This window comes from Ornithodoros turicata, unplaced genomic scaffold, assembly GCF_037126465.1.
Source record: "Ornithodoros turicata isolate Travis unplaced genomic scaffold, ASM3712646v1 Chromosome44, whole genome shotgun sequence".
NCBI lineage: Eukaryota > Metazoa > Arthropoda > Arachnida > Ixodida > Argasidae > Ornithodoros > Ornithodoros turicata.
In genome coordinates, this window is record NW_026999374.1 from 675,814 (window position 1) to 701,266 (window position 25,453).

The window sequence follows — 25,453 nt, forward strand, 5'->3', positions numbered from 1 at the left end:
TTGTTTTGCCCACTCTGGCCTTGTGACGTCACCCGCGGAAACTGGTCTATAGAATACACGACCAATGGTCTATAGACGCGCGACTTTCTTCTTCAACTGAATGTGCACGTTGGGGGTCCCAACCCTATTACAGCAGTACAAGCAAACACAATGGGAAAACGGATTGTTTTCTGTCGAATTCCATCACGCGTGCACAGTTGCCAGGTACGACCGCTTTCCTTATACGAAGTGAGAAAACCTTTGATGGCTTTTTCGTTAGATTATGACCCCGGTAGGATTAAGATGAGGAAGAGTGGCGTAGCGATAGGTTCCTGTAGGCACGGAGTTATGGCTGCGACGGGCGAAGACTACGTCTGACTCTAAACCAGCTTCTAAAGCGCCGGTGTTTCTCAACGCTGGTGCGGGCGCCTAAGAGGTGCGTTCCAAAATGACACACATTTAGCCACCATGAGTTTGTGACATCATGGCATTCTTCCTGACCCACATGAAAATGAAGGGAACCGAATTCGACCCGCACATTTAGATATGGGGAAAACAATGACGTAAATGTGCAAAGACTAAATGCCTACAGGAATAATGTAGAGGTATTTTTTTATTTTTCGCTTTTTCGCGCATTTCTCCACAATCGCGAATTTAAGTTCCCGCGGGTAAGTTTGGCCATATCGGGGCAAAAATAGTGCGGCGTTCTACGCTGTACCGTGATTACCTCGACCCTTTCTACTCCATGCAGCATAGAAAGTTGAAGCAAGCCGCAGAAGAATGGTTTCTGCCATCATGCAAGATGTAAAGAAATGAAAATTGGTCACGCTTTCGTTACCCCTACAAACACATTGCACTGTACACGTATATTCCACCATAGGCTTCGTGCGAAGCGTCCACCGCGCCACGGAAAATCGTGGCGGCAGCCATAGGAACTAGTTGTGTGAGTCCGCTCGGTTTTCGATTCCTATTCGTACGCTTTCAATCGTCACCTTGCATCGCTGACGCCGCACCTGAACTGATAACTGCGAAAGGTAATACCGTACCGCACAATCTGTTGCGTCCTTGGGTGTACAAAAACGTATGATAATGCCGGGTATGGGGGACAAAAGGTCCCTGGTTGTGTGGGCAGAAAAATGGTCCCCCAGGCTCCTGTGCGCCCAAATATACGAGGGTGTGGTTGCGGATGACTGATGAAACACGTCACAGCCGATCGAGTTTTACCATTCGCTCTCCCCATTTGTTGAAAAAGGAGGCATAGACCTTTTTTCGTATGTTAATAGATTATAATATCTGCACGCGAATGTAATCGCTTTTATTTTCGCCATTGAATGACGTGCGGCTATTATTCTTCATAAACATCGATGTTAATTAAGAAACCTGTGTCCCCCAATTTTTAAAAATCAGGAGGGTGTATGACAACATTTGGTCAGCTAGGATCAGTTCCATCGAGTTTCCAGAGTGACTGCTCTATTTTTGTGCACACGGAACCCCGTTGGACCATTATTTCCGCCCACGCAACCAGGGACCATTTTTTCGGGACCCGAGAACGCCCCACGGGGTACAAGGTTCTAGAGTTTCCCTCCAAATCCACACGAAGTGGACTTGAGAAGAAAATTAATGTCAGCCGTCAAACGTACACGTGTCACAAAATAAGCTATTTTTGTGTACACGGAACTCCGTTGGACCATTGTTTCCGCCCACGAAACCAGGGACTATTTTTTTCGGGACCCGAGAACGCCCCACGGGGTATACAAGGTTCTAGAGTTTCCCGCCAAATCCACACGAAGTGGACATGAGAAGAAAATCAATGTCAGCCGTCAAACGTACACGTCTCACAAAATAAGCTATTTTTGTGTACACGGAACCCCGTTGGACCATTGTTTCCGCCCACGAAACCAGCGACTATTTTTTTCGGGACCCGAGAACGCCCCACGGGGTACAAGGTTCTAGAGTTTCCAGCCAAATCCACACGAAGTGGACATGAGAAGAAAATTAATGTCAGCCGTCAAACGTACACGTGCCACAAAATAAGCTATTTTTGTGTACACGGAACCCCGTTGGACCATTGTTTCCGCCCACGAAACCACGGACTATTTTTTACGGGACCCGAGAACGCCCCACGGGGTACAAGGTTCTAGAGTTTCCCGCCAAATCCACACGAAGTGTACATGAGAAGAAAATTAATGTCAGCCGTCAAACGTACACGTGTCACAAAATAAGCTATTTTTGCGTACACGGAACCCCGTTGGACCATTGTTTCCGCCCACGAAACCAGGGACTATTTTTTTCGGGACCCGAGAACGCCCCACGGGGTACAAGGTTCTAGAGTTTCCCGCCAAATCCACACGAAGTGGACATGAGAAGAAAATTAATGTCAGCCGTCAAACGTACACGTGTCACAAAATAAGCAATTTTTGTGTACACGGAACCCCGTTGGACCATTGTTTCCGCCACGCAACCAGGGACCATTTTTTACGGGACCCGAGAACGCCCCACGGGGTACAAGGTTCTAGAGATTCCAACCAAGTCCACACGAAGTGGACATGAGAAGAAAATTAATGTCAGCCGTCAAACGTACACGTGTCACAAAATAAGCTATTTTTGTGTACACGGAACCCCGTTGGACCATTGTTTCCGCCACGCAACCAGGGACCATTTTTTTCGGGACCCGGGAACGCCCCACGGGGTGCAAGGTTCTAGAGTTTCCCGCCAAATGCACACGAAGTGGACAGGAGACGAAAATTAATGTCAGTCGTCAAACGTACACGTGTCACAAAATAAGCTATTTTTGTGTACACGGAACCCCGTTGGACCATTGTTTCCGCCACGCAACCAGGGACCATTTTTTTCGGGACCCGAGAACGCCCCACGGGGTACAAGGTTCTAGAGCTTCCCGCCAAATCCACACGAAGTGTACATGAGAAGAAAATTAATGTCAGCCGTCAAACGGCACACGTGTCACAAAATAAGCTATTTTTGTGTACACGGAACCTCGTTGGACCATTGTTTCCGCCACGCAACCAGGGACCATTTTTTTCGGGACCCGAGAACGCCCCACGGGGTACAAGGTTCTAGAGTTTCCCTCCAAATCCACACGAAGTGGACATGAGAAGAAAATTAATGTCAGCCGTCAAACGTAAACGTGTCACAAAATAAGCTATTTTTGTGTACACGGAACCCCGTTGGACCATTGTTTCCGCCCACGAAACCAGGGACTATTTTTTTCGGGACCCGAGAACGCCCCACGGGGTACAAGGTTCTAGAGTTTCCCGCCAAATCCACACGAAGTGGACATGAGAAGAAAATTAATGTCAGCCGTCAAACGTAAACGTGTCACAAAATAAGCTATTTTTGTGTACACAGAACCCCGTTGGACCATTGTTTCCGCCCACGAAACCAGCGACTATTTTTTTCGGGATCCGAGAACGCCCCACGGGGTACAAGGTTCTAGAGTTTCCCGCCAAATCCACACGAAGTGGACATGAGAAGAAAATTAATGTCAGCCGTCAAACGTACACGTGTCACAAAATAAGCAATTTTTGTGTACACGGAACCCCGTTGGACCATTGTTTCCGCCACGCAACCAGGGACCATTTTTTACGGGACCCGAGAACGCCCCACGGGGTACAAGGTTCTAGAGATTCCAACCAAGTCCACACGAAGTGGACATGAGAAGAAAATTAATGTCAGCCGTCAAACGTACACGTGTCACAAAATAAGCTATTTTTGTGTACATGGAACCCCGTTGGACCATTGTTTCCGCCACGCAACCAGGGACCATTTTTTTCGGGACCCGAGAACGCCCCACGGGGTGCAAGGTTCTAGAGTTTCCCGCCAAATGCACACGAAGTGGACAGGAGACGAAAATTAATGTCAGTCGTCAAACGTACACGTGTCACAAAATAAGCTATTTTTGTGTACACGGAACCCCGTTGGACCATTGTTTCCGCCACGCAACCAGGGACCATTTTTTTCGGGACCCGAGAACGCCCCACGTGGTACAAGGTTCTAGAGTTTCCCGCCAAATCCACACGAAGTGTACATGAGAAGAAAATTAATGTCAGCCGTCAAACGGCACACGTGTCACAAAATAAGCTATTTTTGTGTACACGGAACCTCGTTGGACCATTGTTTCTGCCACGCAACCAGGGACCATTTTTTTCGGGACCCGAGAACGCCCACGGGGTACAAGGTTCTAGAGTTTCCCGCCAAATCCACACGAAGTGGACATGAGAAGAAAATTAATGTCAGCCGTCAAACGTAAACGTGTCACAAAATAAGCTATTTTTGTGTACACGGAACCCCGTTGGACCATTGTTTCCGCCCACGAAACCAGGGACTATTTTTTTCGGGACCCGAGAACGCCCCACGGGGTACAAGGTTCTAGAGTTTCCCGCCAAATCCACACGAAGTGGACATGAGAAGAAAATTAATGTCAGCCGTCAAACGTAAACGTGTCACAAAATAAGCTATTTTTGTGTACACAGAACCCCGTTGGACCATTGTTTCCGCCCACGAAACCAGCGACTATTTTTTTCGGGATCCGAGAACGCCCCACGGGGTACAAGGTTCTAGAGTTTCCCGCCAAATCCACACGAAGTGGACATGAGAAGAAAATTAATGTCAGCCGTCAAACGTACACGTGTCACAAAATAAGCAATTTTTGTGTACACGGAACCCCGTTGGACCATTGTTTCCGCCACGCAACCAGGGACCATTTTTTACGGGACCCGAGAACGCCCCACGGGGTACAAGGTTCTAGAGATTCCAACCAAGTCCACACGAAGTGGACATGAGAAGAAAATTAATGTCAGCCGTCAAACGTACACGTGTCACAAAATAAGCTATTTTTGTGTACACGGAACCCCGTTGGACCATTGTTTCCGCCACGCAACCAGGGACCATTTTTTTCGGGACCCGAGAACGCCCCACGGGGTGCAAGGTTCTAGAGTTTCCCGCCAAATGCACACGAAGTGGACAGGAGACGAAAATTAATGTCAGTCGTCAAACGTACACGTGTCACAAAATAAGCTATTTTTGTGTACACGGAACCCCGTTGGACCATTGTTTCCGCCACGCAACCAGGGACCATTTTTTTCGGGACCCGAGAACGCCCCACGGGGTGCAAGGTTCTAGAGTTTCCCGCCAAATGCACACGAAGTGGACATGAGAAGAAAATTAATGTCAGCCGTCAAACGTACACGTGTCACAAAATAAGCTATTTTTGTGTACATGGAACCCCGTTGGACCATTGTTTCCGCCACGCAACCAGGGACCATTCTTTTCGGTACCCGAGAACGCCCCACAGGGTGCAAGGTTCTAGAGTTTCCCGCCAAATGCACACGAAGTGGACATGAGAAGAAAATTAATGTCAGCCGTCAAACGTACACGTGTCACAAAATAAGCTATTTTTGTGTACACGGAACCCCGTTGGACCATTGTTTCCGCCACGCAACCAGGGACCATTTTTTTCGGGACCCGAGAACGCCCCACGGGGTACAAGGTTCTAGAGTTTCCCGCCAAATCCACACGAAGTGTACATGAGAAGAAAATTAATGTCAGCCGTCAAACGGCACACGTGTCACAAAATAAGCTATTTTTGTGTACACGGAACCTCGTTGGACCATTGTTTCCGCCACGCAACCAGGGACCATTTTTTTCGGGACCCGAGAACGCCCCACGGGGTACAAGGTTCTAGAGTTTCCCGCCAAATCCACACGAAGTGGACATGAGAAGAAAATTAATGTCAGCCGTCAAACGTAAACGTGTCACAAAATAAGCTATTTTTGTGTACACGGAACCCCGTTGGACCATTGTTTCCGCCCACGAAACCAGGGACTATTTTTTTCGGGACCCGAGAACGCCCCACGGGGTACAAGGTTCTAGAGTTTCCCGCCAAATCCACACGAAGTGGACATGAGAAGAAAATTAATGTCAGCCGTCAAACGTAAACGTGTCACAAAATAAGCTATTTTTGTGTACACAGAACCCCGTTGGACCATTGTTTCCGCCCACGAAACCAGCGACTATTTTTTTCGGGACCCGAGAACGCCCCACGGGGTACAAGGTTCTAGAGTTTCCAGCCAAGTCCACACGAAGTGGACATGAGAAGAAAATTAATGTCAGCCGTCAAACGTACACCTGTCACAAAATAAGCTATTTTTGTGTACACGGAACCCCGTTGGACCATTATTTCCGCCCACGAAACCAGGGACTATTTTTTTCGGGACCCGAGAACGCCCCACGGGGTACAAGGTTCTAGAGTTTCCCGCCAAATCCACACGAAGTGTACATGAGAAGAAAATTAATGTCAGCCGTCAAACGCACACGTGTCACAAAATAAGCTATTTTTGTGTACACGGAACCCCGTTGGACCATTGTTTCCGCCCACGAAACCAGGGACTATTTTTTTCGGGACCCGAGAACGCCCCACGGGGTACAAGGTTCTAGAGTTTCCCGCCAAATCCACACGAAGTGGACATGAGAAGAAAATTAATGTCAGCCGTCAAACGTACACGTGTCACAAAATAAGCTATTTTTGTGTACACGGAACCTCGTTGGACCATTGTTTCCGCCACGCAACCAGGGACCATTTCTTTCGGGACCCGAGAACGCCCCACGGGGTACAAGGCTCTAGAGTTTCCCGCCAAATCCACACGAAGTGGACATGAGAAGAAAATTAATGTCAGCCGTCAAACGTAAACGTGTCACAAAATAAGCTATTTTTGAGCACACGGAACCCCCTTGGACCATTGTTTCCGCCCACGAAACCAGGGACTATTTTTTTCGGGACCCGAGAATGCCCCACGGGGTACAAGGTTCTAAAGTTTCCCGCCAAATCCACATGAAGTGGACATGAGAAGAAAATTAATGTCAGCCGTCAAACGTACACGTGTCACAAAATAAGCTATTTTTGTGTACACAGAACCCCGTTCGACCATATTTCCGCCCACGAAACCAGGGACTATTTTTTTCGGGACCCGAGAACGCCCCACGGGGTACAAGGTTCTAGAGTTTCCCGCCAAATCCACACGAAGTGGACATGAGAAGAAAATTAATGTCAGCCGTCAAACGTACACGTGCCACAAAATAAGCTATTTTTGTGTACACGGAACCCCGTTCGACCATATTTCCGCCCACGAAACCAGGGACTATTTTTTTCGGGACCCGAGAACGCCCCACGGGGTACAAGGTTCTAGAGTTTCCCGCCAAATCCACACGAAGTGGACATGAGAAGAAAATTAATGTCAGCCGTCAAACGTACACGTGCCACAAAATAAGCTATTTTTGTGTACACGGAACCCCGTTGGACCATTGTTTCCGCCACGCAACCAGGGACCATTTTTTTCGGGACCCGAGAACGCCCCACGGGGTACAAGGTTCTAGAGTTTTCCGCCAAATCCACGCGAAGTGGACATGAGAAGAAAATTAATGTCAGCCGTCAAACGTAAACGTGTCACAAAATAAGCTATTTTTGAGTACACGGAACCCCGTTGGACCATTGTTTCCGCCCACGAAACCAGGGACTATTTTTTTCGGGACCCGAGAACGCCCCACGGGATACAAGGTTCTAAAGTTTCCCGCCAAATCCACATGAAGTGGACATGAGAAGAAAATTAATGTCAGCCGTCAAACGTACACGTGTCACAAAATAAGCTATTTTTGTGTACACGGAACCCCGTTGGACCATTGTTTCCGCCACGTAACCAGGGACCATTTTTTTCGGGACCCGAGAACGCCCCACGGGGTACAAGGTTCTAGAGTTTCCCGCCAAATCCACACGAAGTGGACATGAGAAGAAAATTAATGTCAGCCGTCAAACGTACACGTGCCACAAAATAAGCTATTTTTGTGTACACGGAACCCCGTTGGACCATTGTTTCCGCCACGCAACCAGGGACCATTTTTTTCGGGACCCGAGAACGCCCCACGGGGTACAAGGTTCTAGAGTTTCCCGCCAAATCCACACGAAGTGTACATGAGAAGAAAATTAATGTCAGCCGTCAAACGGCACACGTGTCACAAAATAAGCTATTTTTGTGTACACGGAACCTCGTTGGACCATTGTTTCCGCCACGCAACCAGGGACCATTTTTTTCGGGACCCGAGAACGCCCCACGGGGTACAAGGTTCTAGAGTTTCCCGCCAAATCCACACGAAGTGGACATGAGAAGAAAATTAATGTCAGCCGTCAAACGTAAACGTGTCACAAAATAAGCTATTTTTGTGTACACGGAACCCCGTTGGACCATTGTTTCCGCCCACGAAACCAGGGACTATTTTTTTCGGGACCCGAGAACGCCCCACGGGGTACAAGGTTCTAGAGTTTCCCGCCAAATCCACACGAAGTGGACATGAGAAGAAAATTAATGTCAGCCGTCAAACGTAAACGTGTCACAAAATAAGCTATTTTTGTGTACACAGAACCCCGTTGGACCATTGTTTCCGCCCACGAAACCAGCGACTATTTTTTTCGGGATCCGAGAACGCCCCACGGGGTACAAGGTTCTAGAGTTTCCCGCCAAATCCACACGAAGTGGACATGAGAAGAAAATTAATGTCAGCCGTCAAACGTACACGTGTCACAAAATAAGCAATTTTTGTGTACACGGAACCCCGTTGGACCATTGTTTCCGCCACGCAACCAGGGACCATTTTTTACGGGACCCGAGAACGCCCCACGGGGTACAAGGTTCTAGAGATTCCAACCAAGTCCACACGAAGTGGACATGAGAAGAAAATTAATGTCAGCCGTCAAACGTACACGTGTCACAAAATAAGCTATTTTTGTGTACACGGAACCCCGTTGGACCATTGTTTCCGCCACGCAACCAGGGACCATTTTTTTCGGGACCCGAGAACGCCCCACGGGGTGCAAGGTTCTAGAGTTTCCCGCCAAATGCACACGAAGTGGACATGAGAAGAAAATTAATGTCAGCCGTCAAACGTACACGTGTCACAAAATAAGCTATTTTTGTGTACATGGAACCCCGTTGGACCATTGTTTCCGCCACGCAACCAGGGACCATTCTTTTCGGTACCCGAGAACGCCCCACGGGGTGCAAGGTTCTAGAGTTTCCCGCCAAATGCACACGAAGTGGACATGAGAAGAAAATTAATGTCAGCCGTCAAACGTACACGTGTCACAAAATAAGCTATTTTTGTGTACACGGAACCCCGTTGGACCATTGTTTCCGCCACGCAACCAGGGACCATTTTTTTCGGGACCCGAGAACGCCCCACGGGGTACAAGGTTCTAGAGTTTCCCGCCAAATCCACACGAAGTGGACATGAGAAGAAAATTAATGTCAGCCGTCAAACGTAAACGTGTCACAAAATAAGCTATTTTTGTGTACACAGAACCCCGTTGGACCATTGTTTCCGCCCACGAAACCAGCGACTATTTTTTTCGGGACCCGAGAACGCCCCACGGGGTACAAGGTTCTAGAGTTTCCAGCCAAGTCCACACGAAGTGGACATGAGAAGAAAATTAATGTCAGCCGTCAAACGTACACCTGTCACAAAATAAGCTATTTTTGTGTACACGGAACCCCGTTGGACCATTATTTCCGCCCACGAAACCAGGGACTATTTTTTTCGGGACCCGAGAACGCCCCACGGGGTACAAGGTTCTAGAGTTTCCCGCCAAATCCACACGAAGTGTACATGAGAAGAAAATTAATGTCAGCCGTCAAACGCACACGTGTCACAAAATAAGCTATTTTTGTGTACACGGAACCCCGTTGGACCATTGTTTCCGCCCACGAAACCAGGGACTATTTTTTTCGGGACCCGAGAACGCCCCACGGGGTACAAGGTTCTAGAGTTTCCCGCCAAATCCACACGAAGTGGACATGAGAAGAAAATTAATGTCAGCCGTCAAACGTACACGTGTCACAAAATAAGCTATTTTTGTGTACACGGAACCTCGTTGGACCATTGTTTCCGCCACGCAACCAGGGACCATTTCTTTCGGGACCCGAGAACGCCCCACGGGGTACAAGGCTCTAGAGTTTCCCGCCAAATCCACACGAAGTGGACATGAGAAGAAAATTAATGTCAGCCGTCAAACGTAAACGTGTCACAAAATAAGCTATTTTTGAGCACACGGAACCCCCTTGGACCATTGTTTCCGCCCACGAAACCAGGGACTATTTTTTTCGGGACCCGAGAATGCCCCACGGGGTACAAGGTTCTAAAGTTTCCCGCCAAATCCACATGAAGTGGACATGAGAAGAAAATTAATGTCAGCCGTCAAACGTACACGTGTCACAAAATAAGCTATTTTTGTGTACACAGAACCCCGTTCGACCATATTTCCGCCCACGAAACCAGGGACTATTTTTTTCGGGACCCGAGAACGCCCCACGGGGTACAAGGTTCTAGAGTTTCCCGCCAAATCCACACGAAGTGGACATGAGAAGAAAATTAATGTCAGCCGTCAAACGTACACGTGCCACAAAATAAGCTATTTTTGTGTACACGGAACCCCGTTCGACAATATTTCCGCCCACGAAACCAGGGACTATTTTTTTCGGGACCCGAGAACGCCCCACGGGGTACAAGGTTCTAGAGTTTCCCGCCAAATCCACACGAAGTGGACATGAGAAGAAAATTAATGTCAGCCGTCAAACGTACACGTGCCACAAAATAAGCTATTTTTGTGTACACGGAACCCCGTTGGACCATTGTTTCCGCCACGCAACCAGGGACCATTTTTTTCGGGACCCGAGAACGCCCCACGGGGTACAAGGTTCTAGAGTTTTCCGCCAAATCCACGCGAAGTGGACATGAGAAGAAAATTAATGTCAGCCGTCAAACGTAAACGTGTCACAAAATAAGCTATTTTTGAGTACACGGAACCCCGTTGGACCATTGTTTCCGCCCACGAAACCAGGGACTATTTTTTTCGGGACCCGAGAACGCCCCACGGGATACAAGGTTCTAAAGTTTCCCGCCAAATCCACATGAAGTGGACATGAGAAGAAAATTAATGTCAGCCGTCAAACGTACACGTGTCACAAAATAAGCTATTTTTGTGTACACGGAACCCCGTTGGACCATTGTTTCCGCCACGTAACCAGGGACCATTTTTTTCGGGACCCGAGAACGCCCCACGGGGTACAAGGTTCTAGAGTTTCCCGCCAAATCCACACGAAGTGGACATGAGAAGAAAATTAATGTCAGCCGTCAAACGTACACGTGCCACAAAATAAGCTATTTTTGTGTACACGGAACCCCGTTGGACCATTGTTTCCGCCACGCAACCAGGGACCATTTTTTTCGGGACCCGAGAACGCCCCACGGGGTACAAGGTTCTAGAGTTTCCCGCCAAATCCACGCGAAGTGGACATGAGAAGAAAATTAATGTCAGCCGTCAAACGTACACGTGTCACAAAATAAGCTATTTTTGTGTACACGGAACCCCGTTGGACCATTGTTTCCGCCACGCAACCAGGGACCATTTTTTTCGGGACCCGAGAACGCCCCATGGGGTACAAGGCTCTAGAGTTTCCCGCCAAATCCACACGAAGTGGACATGAGAAGAAAATTAATGTCAGCCGTCAAACGTAAACGTGTCACAAAATAAGCTATTTTTGAGTACACGGAACCCCGTTGGACCATTGTTTCCGCCCACGAAACCAGGGACTATTTTTTTCGGGACCCGAGAACGCCCCACGGGGTACAAGGCTCTAGAGTTTCCCGCCAAATCCACGCGAAGTGGACATGAGAAGAAAATTAATGTCAGCCGTCAAACGTACACGTGCCACAAAATAAGCTATTTTTGTGTACACGGAACCCCGTTGGACCATTGTTTCCGCCACGCAACCAGGGACCATTTTTTTCGGGACCCGAGAACGCCCCACGGGGTACAAGGTTCTAGAGTTTCCCGCCAAATCCACGCGAAGTGGACATGAGAAGAAAATTAATGTCAGCCGTCAAACGTACACGTGTCACAAAATAAGCTATTTTTGTGTACACGGAACCCCGTTGGACCATTGTTTCCGCCACGCAACCAGGGACCATTTTTTTCGGGACCCGAGAACGCCCCACGGGGTACAAGGCTCTAGAGTTTCCCGCCATATCCACGCGAAGTGGACATGAGAAGAAAATTAATGTCAGCCGTCAAACGTACACGTGTCACAAAATAAGCTATTTTTGTGTACACGGAACCCCGTTGGACCATTGTTTCCGCCACGCAACCAGGGACCATTTTTTTCGGGACCCGAGAACGCCCCACGGGGTACAAGGCTCTAGAGTTTCCCGCCATATCCACGCGAAGTGGACATGAGAAGAAAATTAATGTCAGCCGTCAAACGTAAACGTGTCACAAAATAAGCTATTTTTGAGTACACGGAACCCCGTTGGACCATTGTTTCCGCCCACGAAACCAGGGACTATTTTTTTCGGGACCCGAGAACGCCCCACGGGGTACAAGGTTCTAAAGTTTCCCGCCAAATCCACATGAAGTGGACATGAGAAGAAAATTAATGTCAGCCGTCAAACGTACACGTGTCACAAAATAAGCTATTTTTGTGTACACGGAACCCCGTTGGACCATTGTTTCCGCCCACGAAACCAGCGACTATTTTTTTCGGGACCCGAGAACGCCCCACGGGGTACAAGGTTCTAGAGTTTCCCGCCAAATACAAGAGTATTAATACCGAAACTACCGCAGTGTGTCGCTAAGAGAGCAGTCGTCCACCCCTCTGAGGCAGTGAACTGGCCTCATTTCGCCTGTTCCCGCTTTCCGCTAGGGTGTCGTGCAGAGGTGAAAGTACACAGCTCGCGTGTTCCGTAAACTTTTGTCCTGACCTGTACGTGCCGAAATATGCCCGAGTATTTACCGCGGCACGATATGCAAGGGCAAAACACCCCCGGGAACCTGTGTCGCGAATTTACGTTTCACGAATCACTCCTCAAAGCAGCTTTGTTCAAAAACGCAAAAATATTTTCCACGCGAAAAAAAAAAGAAAAGAAGAAGTAGTATACAATAATAATATAGGTACAAGTTCCTCGGCCTGATATTTGCCGGAGCGCGTTTTGCCGTCACGCGCCTAACGTATTGGTGTGCACGAGTTCTACGGTTGTGCATTAGAGTGCCACAGTATTTTTATGAAAGTTCCACGTTACGTTCCGTATTTTGTGATCGAGGTATCGTATATCATATTTTATGACAGAGTCACAAACGGAACATAAACAAGATCCCATGACTTGAAGATGACTTTTCGTGTGACGTGAGCCACGACAGCGATATCGACACGAGCGAACTCTTGCTGGTGGTTTAAAAAAAATTAACATTGTGCCAACCTTGCGCGATCTTAGTGGAGCAATGTGGCGAGACGTGTGGCAGATCGCGCAAACTATGACGGCGCACTTCTCAAAACTTAGAAATCAACTTTATGATACTTCACAAGTAGAAGCAACACATTGAGAAAACACAGTGTGAATACATGGATTTCAATGACATAAGTAGATTAGAGTTCCCAATACTACAGGCTGAGGAAACTTGAGCGATGGGTGACAAAGAAAAACAAACACGACATGGTTGTGTCGCCCATCGCAGAGGCTTGCTCAAGCTGAGGTTACTCCAACAGCTAGTCTGCATCTGCGTCATATTATGTATAGGTCCTGAAGACACGTGATTTATTCCGTTGTTTGGTCTGGCAACCCAGGAGTGTCCGAAGGGGAATTCAGGAGGAATGAAATCGATACTTTGCAGATGCGGACGTATAAAGAAGGAATAAGGAACGATTGATTGATTGATTGATTGATCGAATGGTGAAGGCAAAAATGTAGATGCTAGTCCCAACGCAGTCGAGATTTGCTAGTCCAGCACGCATTATTCGGAACTCGTTTATCAGTAAAATAAATTTGTCTTTTAAACTTTATTTTCTGCGAGTTTATTGGCACGTCGTAGATACAGACCATCGACTTTGGAAAGTTTACTTTCAAAGATAGATTTATGAGATCCATTCTTCAATTCAGTCTATCTTTACATTAATTACTTCAGCGTCGTCCCATTGTTCCGATTATAGGTTCTGTATCAAGGTCGACTTCCGTATCGCTTTACGAAGGAACCTGTGACGTCAGCAGACATTGATTTTGTTCTCTATCTTGCCAGGGAGGCGCAAGACTCCCATTTTGAACAGATCAGAAGACGAAATAACATTCTGAATGACAGAAGGACAGAAGTTACCTTATTCGATGTTATAGGAGTGTACAAGCGTCGCAGTTCCCCTGGGTGCCCTTGGTTGGATGAAAGAGTGTCGTCGAAGGGCTCAACGAATACCTTCTACGCCAAAGTAAAAAATAAAGAAATAAATGTCGAGGGAATGCGAGCGTGACCAAGGTCACAGGGACCAACTATGTTATGTGGCTTACTGTAACATCGCACCATGGAGCCTATAGTAGTATTAGAGTCTCACATACCTTTGTTGGACATCACGTGATGTTTGTCCAAGTACTCCGCGGATCACGTGTCAGTCTTTGGACCCTGCACTGATGGTTTCCTGGTTCGTCGTCATGGGTTTTCCAAGGTCAGACCAATGTCCCTCCTGTAACGTGCCACGTGACTTACAAACCGCCCTGATGATCTGCCATCGTTAGAGATGACACGTGACGTCACAAGCGTGGCGGAAAGCGTGTTGTCTCAAATTCCATATAAGGCCCGCTCCATGCTTTGTAATTACATACTTCCCTTGGCGTTCCAAGATGTATGTGGCAGAAAGCATGCTACGAAACGATGATTGGTGGACGGTCGAGGTTTCCTTTATTATAAGGGATAATACCAAAACTAACATAGTGGTTAGGATGATCGTTTCGCCACGCCGAGACCGGGAGGTGACACGGGTTCGAATCCTGTCACCGGCTGTGCTTTCTGAGGTCTTCCGTGGGTTTTCCGAAGACTCAGACGAATGTTCCCCACAGTTCTCCCTGTAGTTGGCCCATGACGCACATTAACCCTTCTGTCCCCAACTCCTTCCTGCTGTCCTCTCTCCATTTGTTCACGTCTGTACACCGCTCACAGCCACAGTTGCTTCGCGGTGCTCACACGGAATTCAAATAAACACATATAAAAAAGATTATAAAAATTGCGCTAAGTATTCGGGCAATAAAAGACGTTCATAAGGTCATGCTCATCAACTGTAAAAGATCTCGTAAACTGTTCGTAATGTTTTAAATGCCCCCTCCCATGTCAGTAATATTCTTGAGCTTTAATTTCTCCTAAAACAACCGCTCATAGCCATCTCGTTGATAGACACACCCTTCATGGAGGACATTACGTTTATATTTTTCACGAATGACCGTTAGAATTGTGATATCATACACTTGACAAACTGCACAAATATAAAAATGTGTATTATAAAACGCATTGATGAAGTTAGAACGGAAAACGATTATATATTACGATGTCTTATGCCCTATGTAAGCGACAGTTACACACAATCACTGCACGGTGACTAAAAAATAGATAACGTTCGAATGGGTATTCACGTGATCCCTTCATGGGTTCTCATCGTCTTATCAGTTGTTTTTGCACCTGGAAACCGCCCAAGGTGACCTTTCCTAGCGAGGACATCATTAAACTTACACTTTATATACCGAACTCTGAGAAAAAGACCACAGTAATTGTTCAGAAAGACACCACCATACACGAGAAGGGATGGCAAGTGAGATTGTTCCCCACTGCGGATGCAACAAATCGTGTTGAGACGATAAGGAGATAATGATGAGCGAACTACGCAGATATTTAGGGATAGTAACATTAATGACGAACATTCGAATTAACCGTAACACACCCGCCAAAAAAGGGAAAAAAGGCAGACGGCACAAATAGGTGGGAATTCTGAGCGACCATCGGTGAGAGTGGCGCTTTATATTAATCCAAGGAGAAACAAGGGCTTCGGTGATCCTTGGGAAATTTAACTAGCCAGACGCAGGGTACGTACAGTTTACAAACACTGTGAGAACAGGGAAAAAAATCGGGACTACACAGTGAAACGCTACAACGCAGCATAAATAATAGTAAAAGATATAAGCATTGGGGATCTCACCTAACTCTTGAGTTTCAGTGATGTTCACGTGAAGAGATGGAGCTCCATCGATCATCTGGCGGGGTCTGGAGGGACGCTTATGGGAAACCTGCTTATGTGGAAGGCAGATAAGGCGTTATCTTTCACCGCGCCTTTGTTTGTCGTGCGAGTAAGTGTCACCTCCTGGTGTGGGAATGTGGGTCTAGAGTAAGATTGAAGGAATAGAGTTACACCGCTATACTGCAAGCAGTATTTAAATGATAAATCGTGGCTTGAGTAGTAAAATAGTATGGTATAGTAGCATAGCATGGTTTGGTACATGATGCCTTTTAAGCAAATGTAGTATAGAATGTGGTGAACTCACATTCATAGTCTATGCTTTGATTGATAGAGCAGAGATGACGTCATCGGGCATGATTGCTTTGGAGCGAGTATCTTAGTAAATGAAAGTGGTATAATGCGGAGGAAATTTAATAGAGGAGAGGATATTGTTGGCACTTTCCCCCAGAGTGAGGGCGAGATTCAACACAATCCCTTTTAAACTCTTTTTTTAATCTGTGCATTAAATTACGCTCCACTTCAAACCCCGGGAAGTTCAAACACGCCGTTAGGAACCATTTTCTACATATGACATAAACCGTGTTCTCTTTGACAGTTTGTTTCTCGGCTACAAATGCTTTGTTCCTGTTTGTTTGTTTGTTTTCTCACATGTATGAACTTCCTTTTATCATTTGATTTATTGCATTTGAGATTTTGTGCATTTCATACTGTGTCACCTTGTTTATTCGCTTTTTTGGCTACAAACAGCTTATTTTATAGGTATTAACTTTGTTATTTCCACAATAACACGTATTTTCATTTTCGTCTGCTGCTTAACCTCCACCTCCATCCTTTTTTTTTTCTGAAAAATCCTCACAAGACTCATGTAACATTGTTATATGCCCATGTTTCTTCCTGGGCTGTTCGACAGGGCTTGCCCTCTCAGCCCAATTTTCTATGTACTTGTACCGTACCATTTCTAAGCAACAAAAAAAAAAAAGACAGTACGTAATCTCTTTGGTACAATCCCTGCTATCTTCCCAGACTTTATGCACCTCTGTTCTATCCTTTCTGAACTATAGAAGGCAAATAGCTTTGCAGCTCCTCTGGTGTTATAGGGAAGATTGGAGTGAGTCGATGTGCTCGATTTGGCCGATAAAATCTCGAGACCATGCTCGCATAAGGCATAAGTCCGAAATAGACAGTAATGCGAAGGAGATTATAAATTTTAAAGTTAACGCTTCCCACACGTAGGTTATTCCTCTGTAGAATGCTCCAAAGGAGAACGCCCGAAATGGTGACGCCAGATTTGCCTGGTCTCGGTATGATTTACGACGGAAATGTTCCTGAAATGATGATGAAGTGATGGTATTCGACATAAATTTGTTTGTAGAGTGGGTATTATAATAGCACTGCGTTAAAACCTTATCCGGGTATTTGCTTCTCCCTGCCGATGTCTACTTTAAGAGTGGAATTATACCAAAACCAGCACCCGTGGCATAGTGGTTAGGAGGATCACTTTGCTACGTCGAGACTGGGACTTGACACGGGTTCGAATCTTGTCACCGGCTCTGCTGTCTGATGTTTTCCCTGTGTTTTACGAAGACTTAACAGAAGAATGTCCCCCACAGATCTCCCTGAAGTTGGCCCGGGATGCACATTAACCCACCTGTCCCCAACTCCTTCCTGCTGTCCTCTCTCCATTTGTTCACGTCTGTACGTCACTCATAGCCACAGTTGCCTCGCGGCGCTCACACGGAATTCAAATAAACACATATAAAAAAGATTATAACAATTGCGCTAAATCTTCCGGCAACAAAAGACGTTCATAAGGTCATCCTCCTAAACTGTAAAAGATCTCCTAAACTGTCCGTAATCTTTTAAGTGCCCCCCTCCCATGTCTGTAATATTCTTGAGCTTGAATTCCACCGCTCATAACAACCGCTTTAAAAACAACCGCTCGTAGACACAACCTTCACGTGGACATTACGTTTATATTCATGAATGACCGTTACAATTGTAATATCTTATACATAACAAAACTACACAAATATAAAAATGTGTATCATAATTTGCATTAATTAATCTAGAAGGGAAAAATATTATATATTACAAAGTCTTATACCCTATCTGAGCAACACTTACACACATTCACTGCACGGTGACTAAGAAATAGATAAGGTTCGAGAGGATACTTCACGTGATGCCTTCATGGGTTCTCATCGTCTTATCAGTTGTTTTTGTACCTGCGGACCACCTAAGGTGACCTTTCCTAGCCAGGACATCATTAAACTTACACTTGATATAACGAACTATGAGAAAGAGCCGACAGCAATTGTTCAGAAAGACACCACCAGACACGAGAAGGGATGGCAAGTGAGATTGTTCCCCACTGCGGATGCTACACATCGCGTGAGACGATAAGAGGGTGGGCAATGCTGGGAAAACTACGCAGATATTTAGGGACAGTAACATTAATAAGGAACATTCAAAATAACCGTAACACGCCCACCGAAAAAGGAAAAAAATGTCAGACGGCACAAATAGGTGGGAATTCTGAGCGACCATCGGTGAGAGTGGCGATTTATATTAATCCGAGGAGAAGCAAGGGCACGCTCCGCGGTGATCCCTGGGGTTTTTAAGTAATCACCTTCCGGACGCAACATACGTTATTTACTGTGACGATACAAATTAATACATTATGAGTCGCAGAGGAGTTGCAGGATCAGGGAAGATAAGCGCAAGAAAATTCCGCTTCTAAAAATATGCTATACAGTTGATAAAAAATAATTTACGAACCCTGTGAGAACAGTAAAAAAAAATCGCAACTACACAGTGAAACGCTACCACGCAGCATAAATAATAGTGAAATATATACGCATCAGGGACCTCACCTCACTCTGGATTTCTTTTAAGTATAGTAGTGTAGAAAGTGGGGAACTCACATTCATAGTCTATGCTTTATTTGAGAGAGCAGAGATGACGTCATCACATATAGTTGCTTTGGAGCGAGTATCTTAGTAAATGAAGGTGGTATAATGCGGGTGAAATTTAATAGAGGAGAGGATATTGTTGCCACTTTCCCCCACAGTGAGAGCGAGATTCCCTTTTAAGCCTTTTTCTTTAAATTTCTGGATTGAAGACATTACGGAATCTCTTTGGTACAATCCCTGTTGTCTTTCCAGACCTTATGCAACTCTGTTCTACCCTTCCTGGACTATAGAAGGCAAACAGCTTTGCAGCTCCTCTGGCGTTATAAGGAAGATTGGAGTGAGTCGATGTGCTCGATTTGGCCGGTAAAATCTCGAGACGAAGTTCGCATAAGGCACGAGTCCTAAATAGACGGTAATGCGAAGGAAATTATAAATTGTAAAGTTAACGCTACCCACACGAAAGTTATTCGTTTGTAGAATGCTCCAATGGAGAACGTTCGAAATGGTGACGCCATATTTGCCTTGTCCCTGTATTATTTACGACGGAAATGTTCCTGAAATGATGATTAAGTGATGATATTCGACATAAATATGTTTGTAGAGTGGGTATTATAATGGAACTGCATTAAAACCTTCCGGGTATTTGCTTCTCCCTACAATATGTCTTCTGTAGTCCATCATTCGAGACAACTTGGAGAATATGACTTCAGAACAGACGTCTTCCTTCAACTGCACTACATCACGATGGAAGAGTTTGTCAAAGAATGTTGTCTGTAAATCGAATAGCGCTTTGTTTTCTGATTATGTTATCGTACAACTAGAGTTTGTTTGTTTACATGCATCCATTTATATCTGTATGCACGCATGTCATGCGCGTGCAAGATGTGTTTCCTTTTGTTTCGTAAATTCATTCTTCGCTGCTCTAAAGTCTTCGACGATGCAGATATATTAATAAACTAAACAGACATTCTAGCCAGTCCTACTGTCCTCTCTCTTGTTAAAACCAGTAAAACTGTGCAATCCTCCTCTCTAGTTGTCGCCGTCTGTTCCCCGTAATGGCAGCTGTTGTCTTAAAGAGTTGTCAGGAAATAATAGAAAAAATAACACGGCGGCTTCCAAAGTCTTTGATGCAATTATGGTGCTTATCTATTCTCAGAACCTGTTGGAAACGGCGTGTTTGATGGCCTCTTCGCTAGATAAGGTCTCCTCTTGGGTCCCGCCGGCACGAAAACAACTGATAAGGCGGTAAGAACGCACGAAGCCATGAAGAGCAATTCCACACGAGAGTGGTCTAGTCGATGAATGTTTTATAAAAGACACCAACATTCAAAGTTCGCACAACGACGTGAAACAACGACGGCAATAACAACAAGTAAATTAGAGTGAATGATAATATTGGGCCAAACTTAAGACTCAAAAAGCAAACTAATGGTGAGAAAGGATAAATAGGTAACTATAAACTATTTAGGACTACGCATTCATATTAGAGATGGGATGAATCCAGATGGTTCCCAATTCGAATCCAAAACCAAGGAAAGTTCTCTGAATCATACGAAACTCGAATCTTTCCAATCATTTCTTTAAAAAAACGTTTAAGAAACCAGGAAAAAACAATATATAGCAAATTGTTTCGAATCAGCCTATGATACCTTGTTTAATGAAAAACAAATTAAATTATTTTTGAATTTCAGGAGAAAATATAGCCATATTGTTCTTCTTAAACTTAATTGCCCGTATCCACCATTCCAACTTAGCCACTGGATTAGTGACGTCTGGTTTAAGTTGATCACGTGAGAACTTCGTCCGCCAATCACGAGCAATCCTCCTCTCCAGTTGTTGCGGCCTGTTCGCCGTACAGGGCAACAGTTGTCTTTGGAGTTGTCAAGAAATAATACTAAGAAACAGCTGCTTCCAAAGTGTTCAATGCAATGCGGGTGCTTATCAATTCTCAGAACCTGTTGCAAACGCTATATTTGACGGCCTCTTGGCTAGATAAGGCCTCTTCTTGTGCGCCGTCGGCGCGAAAACGGCTGATAAAGCGATAGGAACGCACGGAGCCTTCACTTGGAATTACGCACTATGGATCGATATCGTGTGCCCTCAGTATGTGATTACATATGCATTCCGATATATTTGGTACAAAATTCCACCATTTTCTAATTCGCTATTTCACTATTCTCACCTATTTTCGCTGTCACGCAATTAAGAGTCAGAGGTTGCGAACCTACTCAGAAGTGGAACTGTTAGAATTGAAGTTAATGGAACAGAAATGTAACTAATTCATCGTCGATGTTGAAGCCCGTATAGTTATTTCGGCGTGTCGGTGCATTACACATACTACATATCGATAATGCGTAATAGAGACAGTGAACGTTAAGGTCGAGACAGGCACTCTGTTCCAGTAGGCTGATTTGAATAGATGCAACGAACACTTAAAGTGACTTCGACTACAGTCTTGTCTATAGCTGGAGCAGTCAGGGTGTCACACTCCTTAGCGGGACGACGCTTTCATATGACACCAGCGCCACGGCTCGGCACCAGCGGGCGTAAGTAACCTGCACGAGAGGCACCTCGCTTGGCTCCATGTCCCCAGGATAGAGAACAAGAGCCGAAGCTGTTGCTAGGAAACCAAATTAACATTGCCACGTATCGTCTTTGGCCGACACACGCAACAACAACAACAGGCAACGAGGCGTCGTACGACGGGCTGGAGCTCGCGACACGTCGCGCTACATTGCAAGCGATCCTCCTGGAAGCATCTGCTCCTTCGCTCGCATCAATCAAGGACCGGCCGACGACATTGGAGAGGCTTCCCAAGCAGCACATTGCACAAAAAGTCGAGTGCAATAGGGGTGGACGGTACGTGTCTTATGAATGTTCCTTAGTTTCAAGAGTCTGTTCAAGGCCTTCCACCCCTAGGTGGTTCAAGGCCCACCCCTATTGTACTCAACTTTCGGTACATTGTGCTGCCTGGGTTCTGTATTTCCTCCTCTCCACCGACGCGCGCTTTCTACAATGTTCACCGCTGTGCATAAAAGTTTGTGAGCTCCCAGTCGGAGCATTATTCTTTTACCTTAGTTCTGTCTAAGAGCTACCGCTCTCGTGTTAGCCAGCTAAGCAGCCAGAATAAAGCGTTCGCCGATTATTCGCCGTCTCGCTCGTCTGTTTTCATCCGTGACAATATATTACTGCGTGTTGGGCTGAAGTAATGAGGTGCTCGCAACGATGTTCCACTATGAGGACCAGCTGCCGGGCAAAGTAATTAGGGTAGCCGCTTTCAATGCCGAGACTGTGAGGTGAAACGGGTTCCAATCCCCGCACCTTCTCTGCTGTCTGATGTTTTCCCCCGAGGACGCATACCAACCACTCTGCCTCTCACTCCTTGCTGCCGTCCTCTCTCCATCTGTCCACATCTGTACGCTGCTCATAGCCACAGTTGCTTCGTGCCGCTAACGAGGAATTTTCTTTAAAAATTCCTCCGAGGCCCAACGAAAGGGATAGGAAGCAACGCGCTGGACAGCTGGCGAAATACAAACTACCGCATAGCTTGGCCCGAATCCACGTGGAAACTGCAATATCACGCACCAAGATATGTGACGTGTGCAGTTTGAGGGATGCTAACAGACGAGGACAGAAGAAACCACATAGGACTGGCGTAATATACAGACTTAACAATACTGAGTACTTGAATACTCGTGGCACTCCTAGTATCAACGGACGACATTTTTCGTGTGCGCTGTGTACTAGCGGATCTTCAAAGACTGATACCTCGCCATGAGGAAGGAGGAACGTTATGATATATCGTACGCTCCATATCGACATTATCAATGATGAAAATTCGTCAATCGTAAATAAAAATCATTCACCCTGGTAAATGACAAAGTTACAAATCTCGCAACTTTCGAATCCTCTCTTCAAAAGCGTTTAAAAAGCCAGGAAAAAAAACTCTTCTACTGAAAACACGAAGGGAGTTCCCTGCCGGTTCGCTGGATTTCTACTAAAACATGTTTATATTTTTGTAACCCGAAGAAGCACAGTCTCGTGCACGAAAGTCGTGTTTACCGTGCGTAAATAAATCAGTCATTCCTACCGTATAAATATCACTTTCTGATTTTCTCGCCACCGGCACCTTGAAATCGTCTATTTTTTCTGCCTTCGTATCGTCTATGTTCTACTGAAAAGTCATTTGAAAGTATTTTGAAGCATTTTGAAGCATAACTTGATAACTTTGTTTAATAAAAAACAATTTAGGGGCAAGATATAGATATATAATTCTTCCTAAGTGTAACTTATCTAACACGTTGTTGATCGACTATGGGAAATACATAAACTTCGCCTTCTGATCCTGAGACCGCGGGTTCGAACCCGCCAACCGAGGCCGCCAGCAACTTGGTGGCAGAGTACATCTTGCTTAAACACCCGTCTTCTGCTAGGGACGTTAATTAAATTGCAGTTAAATTGCAGTTGCACATGCATTTAAAGCACCTTGTAAAAGGAAAGAAGGTATTTAATTCCAATAAAATAACTGCTTGTACTGAATCGGTATGTGTGAAGGTGGGCGGCAACAGTGAGTAAACAAATGCATGTGAGAGTAACTTAAGGGGAGCATCGCATTCGTCGCGGTGGGTACCTGAACTCTATTGCCATTCTATTCCTCGTTCATCACAGACAATGGCGCCGAAAATCCGACGGGAATTGATGGAGCTCCTTCTCTACAATTTAATGTAATGAAATGGCAACAACAGATGACGGATACTGAGAGCATTCCTGAATACCCTTTCTGTAGACGTCACTTGGGCAAGGCGAATTGGTGAGCGTCCTTTGGCACGGACAAGGCCAATCAAGGAACGGCACAGAGAGCTTAGTAGTAGACGGAGAGGTCCTACAGCCAAGAGTTCTCTCGAATCCAAGAGAAGCCCATTTTAATTCAATTCTAAGCCAAAATCCAGTTCTAGGCCATCTGATTGGTCACTATTAGCTCCGCCCACTTCACGGATTGATTGCAGTCTGTCAACGAACGCAAGGAGCTTTGGACTCTGAGAGACTTCTCAGTTAATACTGTGCACTAAACGTATGTGATTTGTTCAAAACTTGTCTTAGTTGTTTTGAAATGCGGAATAACGAGCGAATAGACATGAAAACGATGAGAAGTCGATGGTAGTCAGGACCGGCCGAAAGGGGAGCCAAACTGACTCCTGATTTGCCGAATGGTACGCATCACCGTGCTTTTTCATTGGTTGCATGCCCAGCGTTGCCTGAATTATATCAAACTATGGGCTCTATGGGAAGCTGTGGGAGCCTGGTCTGGCTGTCGACGCGAGCGGACGCTCCATGGCTGCAGGGCAAAGGATGAGTCATTTAACGTAGTGGTTAAACCTTTTCCCCGACGTGTCCGGTCTTGGCACATTTTTGCCTAGCTGCGAGTTCGTTTTATGCGAACATGACCAGTGTATGCACTGCCCCATGTTTAGAGTTGATTTGCAGTGTCTTCTTGAATTTTTACCCGCACCTAGTACTTTTTCTGTGTTCCAAGCAAACCAGAATGAGCCCAAACACTGTAGTTAGGCCTGAGCGCCCCGATGGCTAGCTTCGCGCTCGTCCTTTTCCCTCGCAATGAGTAATATTTTGTACATGATCTCATACTTGTTCAACAGTGTCTTTCTTGTTGCCATGTTTATTCCCCTCCAGTATTTTGTTGCTCTGTCTCTCTCTTTCATGCGTATCGACATCGGTGGAGCCATCTGGTGTGATGCCTTGCAACTCTTTTGCCACAGGTCTGTCCCTGCAACCCTCGTGCACCGGGGTGATTTCTTCGAGATGGCGTCGTTGATTTTCAAATAAATTATTCCTCTGTGTCTGCTCTCTATCTTTTTAGTTATTATTTTTCTACAACCCGAGTTTTATAAACAAAATCTACGACAAGTGTTGCATTGAGTAAGATTATGCACTATTTAAAAATAAACAAGTTTCCAGTAATTGGAAAAGTAAAAAGTGCAATACTTGCGGATTTTCTGTGCAAAACTTTGGTTCAATAATAGACCTCTCCTTGTTTGTAAACAAATGACGTCATAATGTTCGACACTGGCACCAATTTGATAGGGTTGAACTACGTTCAAAGATAGTGGCGAACAAGGTCGCGCACGAAAGCTACGGTCTTGAGGGGATTACGATGGTCTCTGAAAGGGAATCTACCTTCGGTCCTACTTTTCTTTCCATAAGAGGCAGCAAACATGTGCCCATTCGTGGAACCCAGCTCTCCCTTTCCAATCTGTTTCGGTTTCAGTCTGTCTACCAAAGTCATAATGACGTTTATCGGGTAGAGGTTTATTATTACTGATGTTGATTTTGCGTTGCATGCTAACTGGTGCTCGCAGACAACGCTCTGACACAATTTCCAACAATATTCACGACGCGGCCAACGTACTTCACTGACCACAAGATGCGCAGTGCTGAGGCATCCGA

At 45.8% G+C, this 25,453-nt stretch overlaps 2 protein-coding genes across 5 annotated transcripts in view; one reads left to right on the plus strand and one right to left on the minus strand.

The window, feature by feature from the left end:
- LOC135374124 (uncharacterized) overlaps window positions 1–16,147 on the minus strand; it is a 30,539-nt gene extending 14,392 nt beyond the window's left edge. The window contains exons 1-3 of one of the 3 annotated variants that reach the window (XM_064607135.1): window positions 16,041–16,147; window positions 14,416–14,540; window positions 14,183–14,275 (exon numbers count right to left, since the gene is read on the minus strand). The gene's annotated coding sequence lies outside the window, so the exon portion shown is untranslated. Of the gene's footprint in view, window positions 1–14,182; window positions 14,279–14,415; window positions 14,541–16,040 lie in introns of all 3 variants that reach the window. The other 2 variants (XM_064607134.1, XM_064607136.1) reach the window with 2 other exon arrangements.
- The window catches only part of LOC135374141 (zinc finger protein 845-like), a 257,280-nt gene that overhangs the window by 184,149 nt on the left and 47,678 nt on the right, over window positions 1–25,453 (plus strand). The gene's annotated exons all lie outside the window — the stretch shown is intronic.